Source organism: Oncorhynchus clarkii, chromosome 6 (genome assembly GCF_045791955.1).
Source record: "Oncorhynchus clarkii lewisi isolate Uvic-CL-2024 chromosome 6, UVic_Ocla_1.0, whole genome shotgun sequence".
Classification (NCBI taxonomy): domain Eukaryota; kingdom Metazoa; phylum Chordata; class Actinopteri; order Salmoniformes; family Salmonidae; genus Oncorhynchus; species Oncorhynchus clarkii.
Window position 1 is genome coordinate 8,301,198 of NC_092152.1, and position 13,646 is coordinate 8,314,843.

Below are 13,646 nucleotides of genomic sequence, written 5' to 3' on the forward strand. Positions count from 1 at the left end.
CATAATGACATCACAATACCCCATAATGACATCACAATACCCCAAAATGACAAAGCAAAAACAGGTTTGTAGAAATGACTGCAAATGTATATAAAAACAAAACTGAAATCTCATTTACATAAGTTCAGACCCTTTATTCAGTACTTTGTTGAAGCACCTTTGGCAGCGATTACAGCCTTGAGTCTTCTTGGGTATGACACTACAAGCTTGGCACATCTCTATTTCGGAAGTTTCTTCTCTGCAGATCGTCTCAAACTCTGTCAGGTTGGATTGGGAGCATTGCTGCGCAGCTATTTCCAGGTCTCTCCAGAGATGTTGGATCAGGTTCAAGTCCGGGCTCTGGCTGGGCCACTCAAGGACATTCAGAGACTTGTCCCGAAGTCACTTCTGTGTTGTCTTGGCTGTGTGCTTAGGGTCATTGTCCCGTTGGAAGGTGAACCTTCACCCCAGTCTGAGGTCCTGAACGCTCTGCAGCACGTTTTCATCAAGGATCTCTCCGTACTTTGCTCCGTTCATCTTTCCTTTGATCCTGACTAGTCTCCCAGTCCCTGCTGCTGAAAAACATCCCCACAGCATGATGCTGCCACCACTGTGCTTCAACGTAGAGATGGTATTAGCAAGGTGAAGAGCGGTGCCTGGTTTCCTCCAGGCAAAAGTGTTCAATCTTGGTTTCATCAGACCAGAGAATCTTGTTTCTCATGGTCTGAGAGTCCATTTGGTGCCTTTTGGGTAACTCCAAGTGGGCTGTCATGTGCCTTTTACCGAGGAGTGGCTTCTGTCTGGCCACTGCCATAAAAATCTGATTGGTGGAGTGCTGCAGAGATGGTTGTCCTCCTGGAAGGTTCTCCCATCTCCACAGAGGAAGTCTGGAGCTCTGTCAGAGTGACCATCGGGTTCTTGGTCACGTCCCTGACCAAGGCCCTTCTCCCCCCGATTGCTCAGTTTGGCCAGGCGGCCATCACTTGGAAGAGTCTTGGTGGTTCCAAACTTCTTCCATTTATGAATGATGGAGGCCACTGTATTCTTGGGGACCTTCAATGCTGCAGAAATGTTTTGGTACCTTTCCCCAGATCTGTGCCTCGACACATTCCTGTCTCAGAGCTCTACGGACAATTCCTTCAACCTCTGTGGGATCTTATATAAACAGGTGTGTGCCTTTCCAAATCATGAATTTACCACAGGTTGGACTCCAATCAAGTTGTAGAAACATCTCAAGGAGGATCTATGTAAACAGGATGCAGCTGAGCTCAATTTTGAGTCTCATAGCAAAGGGTCTGAATACTTATGTCAATAAGGTATTTCTGTTTTTATCTGTAATACAATTGCAAGCATTTCTGAAATCCTGTTTTTCACTTTGTCATTATGGGTTATTGTGATGTCATTATGGGGTATTGTGATGTCATTATGGGGTATTGTGATGTCATTATGGGGTATTGTGATGTCATTATGGGGTATTGTGATGTCATTATGGGTTATTGTGTGTACATTATGGGGTATTGTGATGTCATTATGGGGTATTGTGATGTCATTATGGGTTATTGTGATGTCATTATGGGTTATTGTGATGTCATTATGGGGTATTGTGATGTCATTATGGGGTATTGTGATGTCATTATGGGGTATTGTGATGTCATTATGGGGTATTGTGATGTCATTATGGGGTATTGTGATGTCATTATGGGGTATTGTGATGTCATTATGGGGTATTGTGATGTCATTATGGGGTATTGTGTGTAGATTGATGAGGAAAACAAATTATTCAATCCATTTTAGAATAAGGCTGTAACGTAACAAAATGTGGAAAAGGTGAAGGGGTCTGAATACTTCCCGAATGCACTGTACTACCATACCCCGTTCAGAGGCACTTAAATCGTATGTCTTGCCCACTCAACCTCTGAGTGGCACACATACACAATCCATATCTGTAGGCTTTAAATATCCTTCTTTAACCTGTCTCCACCTCTCCATCTACACTGATGGAAGTGGATTGAACAAGTGACCTTAATAAAAGAGCATATGTAGCTGTCACCTGGATTCTTCATGTTCTCTATACTCAGTGTATATTGCTGATATAAGACAGGATGCAGTTTAAACGACGGTGTCCAGGTTCCTGTTCAAGTGGACCTACTGACCGCTCGGAAAGACCACTACATGGAATAAATCTTCCCCAAATCAGAACCTGCAGTAGCCCGTTTTAAGAGTTTTTACCATGCCTCTGCACTTAACCAAAAAAAAGTGAGACGACCGAACCAGACTCGTTTTATAGCATCTGTGTAAAGATCAAAGTGAACCCACTTCATCGTATGTTTGGCATTTCCTTCCAAATATACAAGGTAGCCCGATCTCATTTCAACGAGTTGCAGGTGTTCCACATTCAGCGCCCCCACTTTAATCACCTTCTATAATGAGGCAGCTCTCCCTGGGCCTACAGGCAGCCTGTATCATACAGGACACATAAACTAAATGGAAAACTGACACAATGGGAATGCTCTTTCCATTATCAGTGCCTGTAAAACAAAATGTGTGAGGACTTGGTACAGTAAAGAATCGGCATACGGCATACTTCCCTCTTACGAAACTGAAAACCTTTTGAAAAGGAAAGGTAAACAAGGGACATAATGATGAACGTTATGAGGTGTCAGTGGTGCTTTAAGGAGACTGCTATAAATCATGTGTATGGTGATCAGCAATACCTCTGGCTGGTAGTGCTGAGCGATTCAATTATTAATTATTTTTCTATTTTACAACTACTAAATTGACCCAATGTAGATTAAATTATTTGAATTCCATTTCATTCAGGTTGTTGTTGTTTTTTAGCTCAATGCACAGTTTCTGTAGAGATAAGTCAGACCAAGCCCGAACTGTGCGATGTAGTAGGGAGTTGTAGTTTCCAACAGGCCAATATTCTACATAGTTCAGAAAACATGGTAATTAACTCCAATGACCATAATCCATTGTGCATCTACTCGTCTGTCTGTGTTTCTTTTACGCCTGCTACATAAAAGAGACAGAAGAATGACGGTAGAGAGGGATACAGTAAGAGACAGAAGAATGACGGTAGAGAGGGATACAGTAAGAGACAGAAGAATGACGGTAGAGAGGGATACAGTAGGAGACAGAAGAATGACGGTAGAGAGAGATACAGTAAGAGACAGAAGAATGACGGTAGAGAGGGATACAGTAAGAGACAGAAGAATGACGGTAGAGAGGGATACAGTAAGAGACAGAAGAATGACGGTAGAGAGGGATACAGTAAGAGACAGAAGAATGACGGTAGAGAGGGATACAGTAAGAGACAGAAGAATGACGGTAGAGAGGGATACAGTAAGAGACAGAAGAATGACGATAGGGGAAAGACAACAGTTGCTTCTCAGCGTATCTCTACCTGAAAATACATGATCTAAGTGATTGATAGTTGGTATTCAGCAGCCACAAAAGTATACCTTATTTACTTTGAAGAACTACTAAAAGTGTGATTTTGTCAGACAGCAGCTCTAGAGATGAGATGATGACTTGGAATTAAATTATGTCCTCAAATAAAATGAATGTAATAATAACAAATATTTTATTAAAATAATGTGAATTAATGATGGTTAATAGGTGGTAAGCAGTGATGGACAGTTACTAGTTACTAGCATCATGTGAATTAATGATGGTTAATAGGTGGTAAGCAGTGATGGACAGTTACTAGCATCATGTGAATTAATGATGGTTAATAGGTGGTAAGCAGTGATGGACAGTTACTAGTTACTAGCATCATGTGAATTAATGATGGTTAATAGGTGGTAAGCAGTGATGGACAGTTACTAGTTACTAGCATCATGTGAATTAATGATGGTTAATAGGTGGTAAGCAGTGATGGACAGTTACTAGCATCATGTGAATTAATGATGGTTACTAGGTGGTAAGCAGTGATGGACAGTTACTAGCATCATGTGAATTCTATTCATTGTTTTATTCTGTGTTGTTACAGCATTCAACCCACATAATGCATCTTAATCTTAATCTTTTTTTTATTTTTATGATCGAAACCGAAAACTGATATTTAAAAAAATAATCAAACCGAACAGACCTCAAAAAGCACAAATTGCTCAGCACTACTATAATACTGTAATACTATACTACTATAATACTATAATACTGTAATACTATACTACTATAATACTGCAATACTATACTACTATAATACTGTAATACTGTAATACTATACTACTATAATACTGTAATACTATAATACTGTAATACTATACTACTATAGTACTGTAATACTATACTACTATGATACTATACTACTATACCACTATAATACTATAATACTATAATACTATACTACTATAATAATATAATACTATACTACTATAATACTGTAATACTATACTACTATAATACTATACTACTATAATACTGTAATACTATACTACTATAATACGGTAATACTATACTACTATAATACTATACTACTATAATACTGTAATACTATACTACTATAATACTATGCTACCATAATACTGTAATACTATACTACTATAATACTATAATACTGTACTACTATACTACTATAATACTGCAATACTATACTACTATAATACTGTAATACTGTAATACTATACTACTATAATACTGTAATACTATAATACTGTAATACTATACTACTATAATACTGTGATACTATACTACTATGATACTATACTACTATAATACTATAATACTATAATACTATACTACTATACTACTATAATACTATAATACTATACTACTATAATACTATAATACTATAATACTATACTACTATAATACTGTAATACTATACTACTATAATACTATAATACTGTAATACTATACTACTATAATACTATACTACTATAATACTATACTACTATAATACTGTAATACTATAATAGTGTAATACTATACTACATAATACTGTAATACTATACTACTATAATACTATACTACTATAATACTATAATACTATACTACTATAATACTGTAATACTATACTACTATAATACTATAATACTGTAATACTATACTACTATAATACTATACTACTATAATACTGTAATACTGTAATACTATACTACTATAATACTGTAATACTATAATACTGTAATACTATACTACTATACTACTATAATACTATACTACTATAATACTATAATACTATAATACTATACTACTATAATACTGTAATACTATACTACTATAATACTATAATACTGTAATACTATACTACTATAATACTGCAATACTATACTACTATAATACTGTAATACTGTAATACTATACTACTATAATACTGTAATACTATAATACTGTAATACTAAACTACTATAATACTGTAATACTATACTACTATGATACTATACTACTATACTACTATAATACTATAATACTATAATACTATACTACTATACTACTATAATACTATAATACTATACTACTATAATACTGTAATACTATACTACTATAATACTATACTACTATAATACTGTAATACTATACTACTATAATACTGTAATACTATACTACTATAATACTATACTGCTATAATACTGTAATACTATACTACTATAATACTATACTACTATAATACTGTAATACTATACTACTATAATACTATAATACTGTAATACTATACTACTATAATACTGCAATACTATACTACTATAATACTGTAATACTGTAATACTATACTACTATAATACTGTAATACTATAATACTGTAATACTATACTACTATAATACTGTAATACTATACTACTATGATACTATACTACTATAATACTATAATACTATAATACTATACTACTATACTACTATAATACTATAATACTATACTACTATAATACTATAATACTATAATACTATACTACTATAATACTGTAATACTATGCTACTATAATACTATAATACTGTAATACTATACTACTATAATACTATACTACTATAATACTATACTACTATAATACTGTAATACTATAATAGTGTAATACTGTAATACTATACTACTATAATACTGTAATACTATAATACTGTAATACTATACTACTATACTACTATAATACTATACTACTATAATACTATAATACTATAATACTATACTACTATAATACTATAATACTGTAATACTATACTACTATAATACTGCAATACTATACTACTATAATACTGTAATACTGTAATACTATACTACTATAATACTGTAATACTATAATACTGTAATACTATACTACTATAATACTGTAATACTATACTACTATACTACTATAATACTATACTGCTATAATACTATAATACTATACTACTATAATACTGTAATACTATACTACTATAATACTATAATACTGTAATACTATACTACTATAATACTATACTACTATAATACTATACTACTATAATACTGTAATGCTGTAATACTATACTACTATAATACTGTAATACTATACTACTATAATACTGTAATACTATAATACCATAATACTACTATAATAGTGTAATATTATACTATGATAATACTAGTATACTACTATAATACCGTAATACTATACTACTATAATACTATAATACTACTATAATGCTATACTACTATAATACTAGAATACTATACTACTATAATATTATACTACTATAACACTATAATACTGTAACACTATACTACTATAACACTACACTACTATAATACTGTAATACTATACTGCTATAATACTATAATAGCGTCTGGAGAAGTATTGATGTTTATTATGATCAGCATCTCTGTCTGGAGGAGTGTTGATTGTACCTGTCTTCCCTGTCCTGTCTCAAGGCTACTGCCAAAGTCATAACTGTAAAAACAAAGGGCTATTTTTTCTGACATGAATGTAGTTTCTATATTTTTATACTGGCTGATTTTCTATATATAAAAAAAAAAAAACGACCTGTCTCCATGTGACTACATCAGCCAGGGGCAGATTTGCCGAAATGCCAGATGATGTAACGGCCATTGTGGGTTGAAGAAGGTGAGGACCAATGTGCAGCGTGGTACTTGTTCATGTTATTTATTTAAACTGAACACCATCAAACAAAGTAACAAAAGAGAACAACCGAAACAGCTCCGCCAGGTGCAAAACACACTGAAAACAGAAAATAAACACCCACTAACACAGGTGGGAGAACGGGGCTGCCTAAGTATGGTTCTCAATCAGAGACAACGATTGACAGCCGCCTCTGATTGGGACTCATACCAGGCCTAAACATAGAAAACAACACCTAGACATACAACATAGAATACCCACCCACATCACACCCTGACCAAACAAAAATTAGAAACATACAAAGCAATCTACGGTCAGGGCGTGACAGATGGGTTGGTCCATTTTTAGGCTAGTGGTTGTGTCTAACTACTTTCTTGTATCACATTCTAATGATAAAACTGGGGGGGGGGGGACAGAAATCCAATTTCAGAATGTGGAGGGGGGACATGTCCCCCCCTGTACCCAGTGAAAGTTGCGCCCCTGGTGGAAACAACATTGATTCAACCAGTGTGTGCCCAGTGGGAGGTATGTCCAGGCTAACCCAATGAAACCCCATCCACTTCGGTGCCTTATGGTTGTAGACGTTGAGAAACAGAACCCGCCAGCGTCCATAATGTAGATCAAACACGCGTTTTAAGGTAAGAGGTGTACTGTTGACATACTGCGGTATCAGAATATACTTAACTATTCCCTGGTCATGGACTCCCTTGGCTTTCTTGCCCTAAAGTCTTTTTGTAAAAAATAAATAAATAAAAAGAAGAACGAGGGAACTAAGGACAAAGAAAATATCCAAGATGGGAAACACAAACCAGAGCACAAACACAACAGAACACAAACCAGAGCACAAACACAACAGAACACAAACCAGAGCACAAACACAACAGAACACAAACCAGAGCACAAACACAACAGAACACAAACCAGAGCACAAACACAACAGAACACAAACCAGAGCACAAACACAACAGAACACAAACCAGAGCACAAACACAACAGAACACAAACCAGAGCACAAACACAACAGAACACAAACACAAACCAGAGCACAAACACAACAGAACACAAACACAAACTAGAACACAAACACAACAGAACACAAACCAGAGCACAAACACAACAGAACACAAACCAGAGCACAAACACAACAGAACACAAACACAAACTAGAACACAAACACAACAGAACACAAACCATACAACGACAACCAAGAGAACATTCTGGTCTTTCATTGCGCTGTGCTGGTTCAGAGTCAGAACAATCCTCTTTAACATGAGGAGCCATACAGTTTAGATGAATATATCAGATTGGGATATAGGTATTGAGGTGAAACCCGGATCCAATGAGTGTGTATTTCATAATGGCTACCATATGCATTACCTATTGCTCCAGAGGAACACATGACTACCATATTCAGTACCTCTTGCTCCAGAGGAACACATGACTACTATATTCATTACCTCTTCCTCCAGAGGAACACGACTATCATATTCATTACTTCTTGCTCCAGAGGAACACATGACTATCATATTCAGTACCTCTTGCTCTAGAGGAACACGACTACCATATTCAGTACCTCTTTCTCTAGAGGAACACGACTACCATATTCAGTACCTCTTGCTCCAGAGGAACACACCCTATACATTGAGTCATTACCTCTAGCTCCAGAAGCACACAACTGCTTGTCTGTAGCTTACGTGGCTCCCACCACGTGCAGGCATTATTGTCCGATTAAAAGAGCAGGAGAAGTTTCCTAGTCCCGTGGAGCAAAACAAACAGCCCCCTGATGTTTTGTAGGCTACTGTACGTAATGCCAAGGGTGCATTTGGTACAGTGGCCTACATAACATGATTTAACTCTCTACTATTACTAAATGGGAGAAGAAGAAAAAATAACTCAAATAGGGGTTGTTTCATTTGGGATTTTGACAATGTATGAATACATTTATATTTAATTTTTGTATCTTTATTTAACCAGGCAAGTCAGTTAAGAACAAATTCTTATTTTCAATGACAGCCTAGTGGGTTAACTGCCTGTTCAGGGGCAGAATGACAGATTTGTACCTTGTCAGCTCAGGGGTTCTAACCACTAGGCTAGCCTGCCGCTTCTACACTCTAACCACTAGGCTACCCTGCCCCCTCTACGCTCTAACCACTAGGCTACCCTGCCCCCTCTACACTCTAACCACTAGGCTACCCTGCCGCCTCTACACTCTAACCACTAGGCTACCCTGCCACCTCTACACTCTAACCACTAGGCTACCCTGCCCCCTCTACACTCTAACCACTAGGCTACCCTGCCGCCTCTACACTCTAACCACTAGGCTATCCTGCCCCCTCTACACTCTAACCACTAGGCTACCCTGCCCCCTCTACACTCTAACCACTAGGCTACCCTGCCGCCTCTACACTCTAACCACTAGGCTATCCTGCCCCCTCTACACTCTAACCACTAGGCTACCCTGCCCCCTCTACACTCTAACCACTAGGCTACCCTGCCGCCTCTACACTCTAACCACTAGGCTACCCTTGCTTTGAAATGTACTTTCTGAAAAAAAAAAAAAGTAAAAAAAGGTTGTGAAATTATAAAGTTGCTGGTAGTTACTGTATGAGATACCAGTCATAGTAACAGAAGTAGAGCTAGTCAGGTCACATAAGGAGGTGGACTGCCTTACATAAAGGCTATTGTCTACTGTTGAACGTGGACGTGCAGCAGCCGCAGAGAGGAACCACGTTGTGAGAAAATAACATGTTTTAATGCCAGGCATGGAGAGAAAGAAAGAAAAAAAAATGACCATGAGAAATAAGAGTAGTGGTTTCAACAGCAATTACAGGTTTGGAAGAGTTAAGAAGAGTGAAGACCAAATTGTTCTGAAACCTACTGGTGGCAGAGAGACACTCTTATGAAAGCCTCTGTTACGTAAACACATTTTTTTTGTACAGAGAGAATTATAGAGGCCGTTGTTTTCTGGCTACATGAAACAAACAGTGTACAAAACATTAAGAACACCTTCCTAATATTGAGTTGCACCCTTTTTACCTCCAGAACAGCCTCATTTCATCGGGGCATGGACTCTACAAGGTGTCGAAAGCGTTCTACAGGGATGCTGGCCCATGTTGACTCCAATGCTTCACACAGTTGTGTCAAGTTGGCTGGATGTCCTTTGGGTGGTGGACCATTCTTGATGCACACGAAAAACTGTTGAGCGTGAAAAACCCAGCAACGTTACAGTTCTTGACACACTCAAATTGGTGCGGCCTGGTACCTACTACCATACTCTGTTGAAAGGCACTTAAATATTTTGTCTTGAATTGTCTCAAGACTTAAAAATCCTTCTTAAACCCGTCTCCTCTCCTTCATCTACACTGATTGAAGAGGATTTAACAAGTGGCATCAATAAGGGATGATAGGTTTCACCTGGATTCACCTGATCAGTCTGTGTCATGGAAAGAGCAGGTGTTCTTAATGTTTTGTACACTCAGTGTATTTCCACAACACACCCAGTTGCCACATCAGGCACTCAGGCAGTCAGGCAGTCAGGCAGTCCATTTGACACAATGGTTGTGATATAGTTGATACTTATGTGATGTCTGCCCAATTGCTTTTACACAACCATTGTGTAAATACTTATTTTCCACCATAAATTGCAAAGAAATTCATTAAAAATCCTACAATGTGATTTTCTGGATTTATTTTTTTTCATTTTGTCTGTCATAGTGTACCTATGATGAAAATTACAGGCCTCTCTCATCTTTTTAAGTGGGAGAACTTGCACAATTGAATACTAAATATACTAAAAATACTTTTTTTGCCTCACTGTATACACTGGATTTGCTTACCAAGACAACACTGAATGTTCCAGAGAGGCTGAGTTACAGTTTTTTATTTTAATTTTATTTTTTACCCTTAAACGTAACCCTAACCGCAACACCTATCCTAGCTAATGTTAACCACCTAGCTAGAATTCCTAACACATTACACGTTTCGTAAATGTGTAACATATTAGACGTTTTGTGAATTTGTGACACGTAATACTAATTGTAGTTATTTACATATCATACGAAATGGGTGATGGACAACCACAAATGAATGAATACAATACGAAATGCTGTGTCATAAATCAACTTTGATTTGATTGGCTTTCACACATGGTTACAATATACCCTATTACAGAATACAAGAAAAAAGGAGGTGAACTATCGATTCAGAAAATGTATTTGCAAATATTACACCATCAAATCAATTGACCAAGTATTGAACATAAATCATTACTACGTATGAATTGCAGGAAATTTGTTTCAAAACAGCCATAACAATCAATATTTTGTTGTGATGTACTTATGCATCTCAGTAAACGATCAACTAAATGCATTATTACATCCAACTTGGCACGATTCATATTTCGAATTTCCAAACTCGGTCTTTGGGACCCCAAAGGGGTGCACATTTTGGTTTTTGGCCCTAACACTAGACAGCTGATTCAAATAATGAAAGGTCGACGATTAGTTGATTATTTGAATCAGCTGTGTAGTACTAGGGCCAAAAAACGAACTACTCTAGGCTGCTACATTTTTATTTGTTTTGTCATTCTACCATTTATTTTCATGGTAATTCAATATAATCTATTTAGAATTGATCAGAATACATTTCCCAGAATGAGTTCTGCTGTGTATTCTCAAATTGAAAAAGGTGAGAGAGTGACACTCCTTCATACTCCTGAGGCACTACACCCTTGATGGCAAAGACTTGAAAACAGCTGTCTAGCAATGACCAACAACCAACTCGACGAAGCTTGAAGAATTGTGTGCAAATATTGTACAATCCAGACGTGCAAAGCTCATAAAAGATTTACCCAGAAAGACTCACAGCTGTAATCGCTGCCAAAGGCACTTTAATGTAAATGAGCTATTTCTGTATTTCCGTTTCAATAAATGTGCAAAGAAATTTCTAAAAACATGTTTTCACCTTGTCATTATTGTGTATTGTGTAGATGGATGACAAAAACAAATCATCCATTTTGAATTCAGGCTGTAACACAACAACATTTGGAATAAGCAAAGGGGGTATGAATACTTTCTGAAGGCACTGTGTACCTTTATTAGGTGAAGCCACATTGGTTGTGTATTTTAGGGCCCCGTGTTTTGCAAAATCATGTGACATGCCTTTATTTAAAGCCTTCTCACCAAACTGTCCCCTCTTTCTTTAATGTCAGATGGTCAGGCACCATCCTCACTGCACAAAACACAGAGCCTTAGGTGACTGTATGTTTGGTTATGCTCTCTGGAGAAAAAAATAGGACAATGCATTGTGCTGTTGTGTCATCCCTCCATCAATGTGACACAGTATAGGCTACTCTCCATAGTTAAGATAATACTGCCCCCTGTTGTTAGTCCTCTCCTTAACATCAACGTTTACTAATGGGTGGATAATGATGTCTATGTGAAAGGAATACAAAAATAATACAAGTTAAGCATTATATATATATCTTCTGAATTATAGTTGCGCTGTATAGTAGTCTCGGGTCGAAGCTCAATGTTACATGTAAATCTTCCTACCGTCACATCTAAGCCAATTCGTATATAGAACGCCGTTTGGGCGTGTCAAATAAGCTTGTTAACCAATCAGGACCTGAATAGGACTGCAGGTCACATAATCATTTTACGAGTTCATACAATCTTTTTTAACGGAAGTTATAACATATTGCTTACGCTATCACTCCTATTTCACATGTCACAGCTCTTCACCGATAGGTATACTATGATGCTGGTAAAAGTTACTGTGTTGCTGCCTTGCTATGTTGTTGTCTTTAGGTCTCTCGTTATGTAGTGGTGTGTTGTCTCTCTTCTCTTGATGTGTGTTCTGTCCTATATTTATATTTTATTACTTTATTTATTTTTAATCCGTCCCCGTCCCCGCAGGAGGCCTTTCGATTTTGATAGGCTGTCATTGTAAATAAGAATTTGTTCTTAACTCACTTGTCTAGTTACATAAAGGTTATACAAATACATAAATTAACACTTGCCGCTGCCACATGAGCACAGACACACTCCCCCAACCTCTGGGACAGTGCTGGTCATTAAAAAAAACAGCTAGCTAGCTGATGGACACAATGTTTTTCTCCTATTAACATAGCAAAACGAAATAATCTGTTTGGTGTTCACCTTCAAAAGTCCTAAATATTCATACAAATAGTGGAATCATGCCTTAACAATCAAGCATTTCCCCAACATTGATGACAGTTTGGAAACTGGAGGTAAGCTCTTTCCCTACTACGTTGACTTTGGTTTACAGTAAGACAAAGTCACTTATACATATCTTTGATACAGAGGTTATTAGAAACTTCTGGGGTAGCTAGGTCCCTAGCTAGCACTAATGCAACTATCCTGAAAACAATGACCAGCAGAAACTGCAATCAATCATTTAGGAATCTATGTGAGTAAATATTAGCTAGGCAGCCACTTGTTGTTCTCTTATTGAAATCTAATTTCAGTTTATGAAAAATAACTAGCTAGATAATGAACTAAACAAGCTAGTCAGCCAGTTAGCCCTGTTGTGCCAAACTAACGTTTTAACAAAGTTACGGGAATACTGATAAGATACATGTCTCTCCGCCCTAACAAGGGAAGTCGTGCGGTA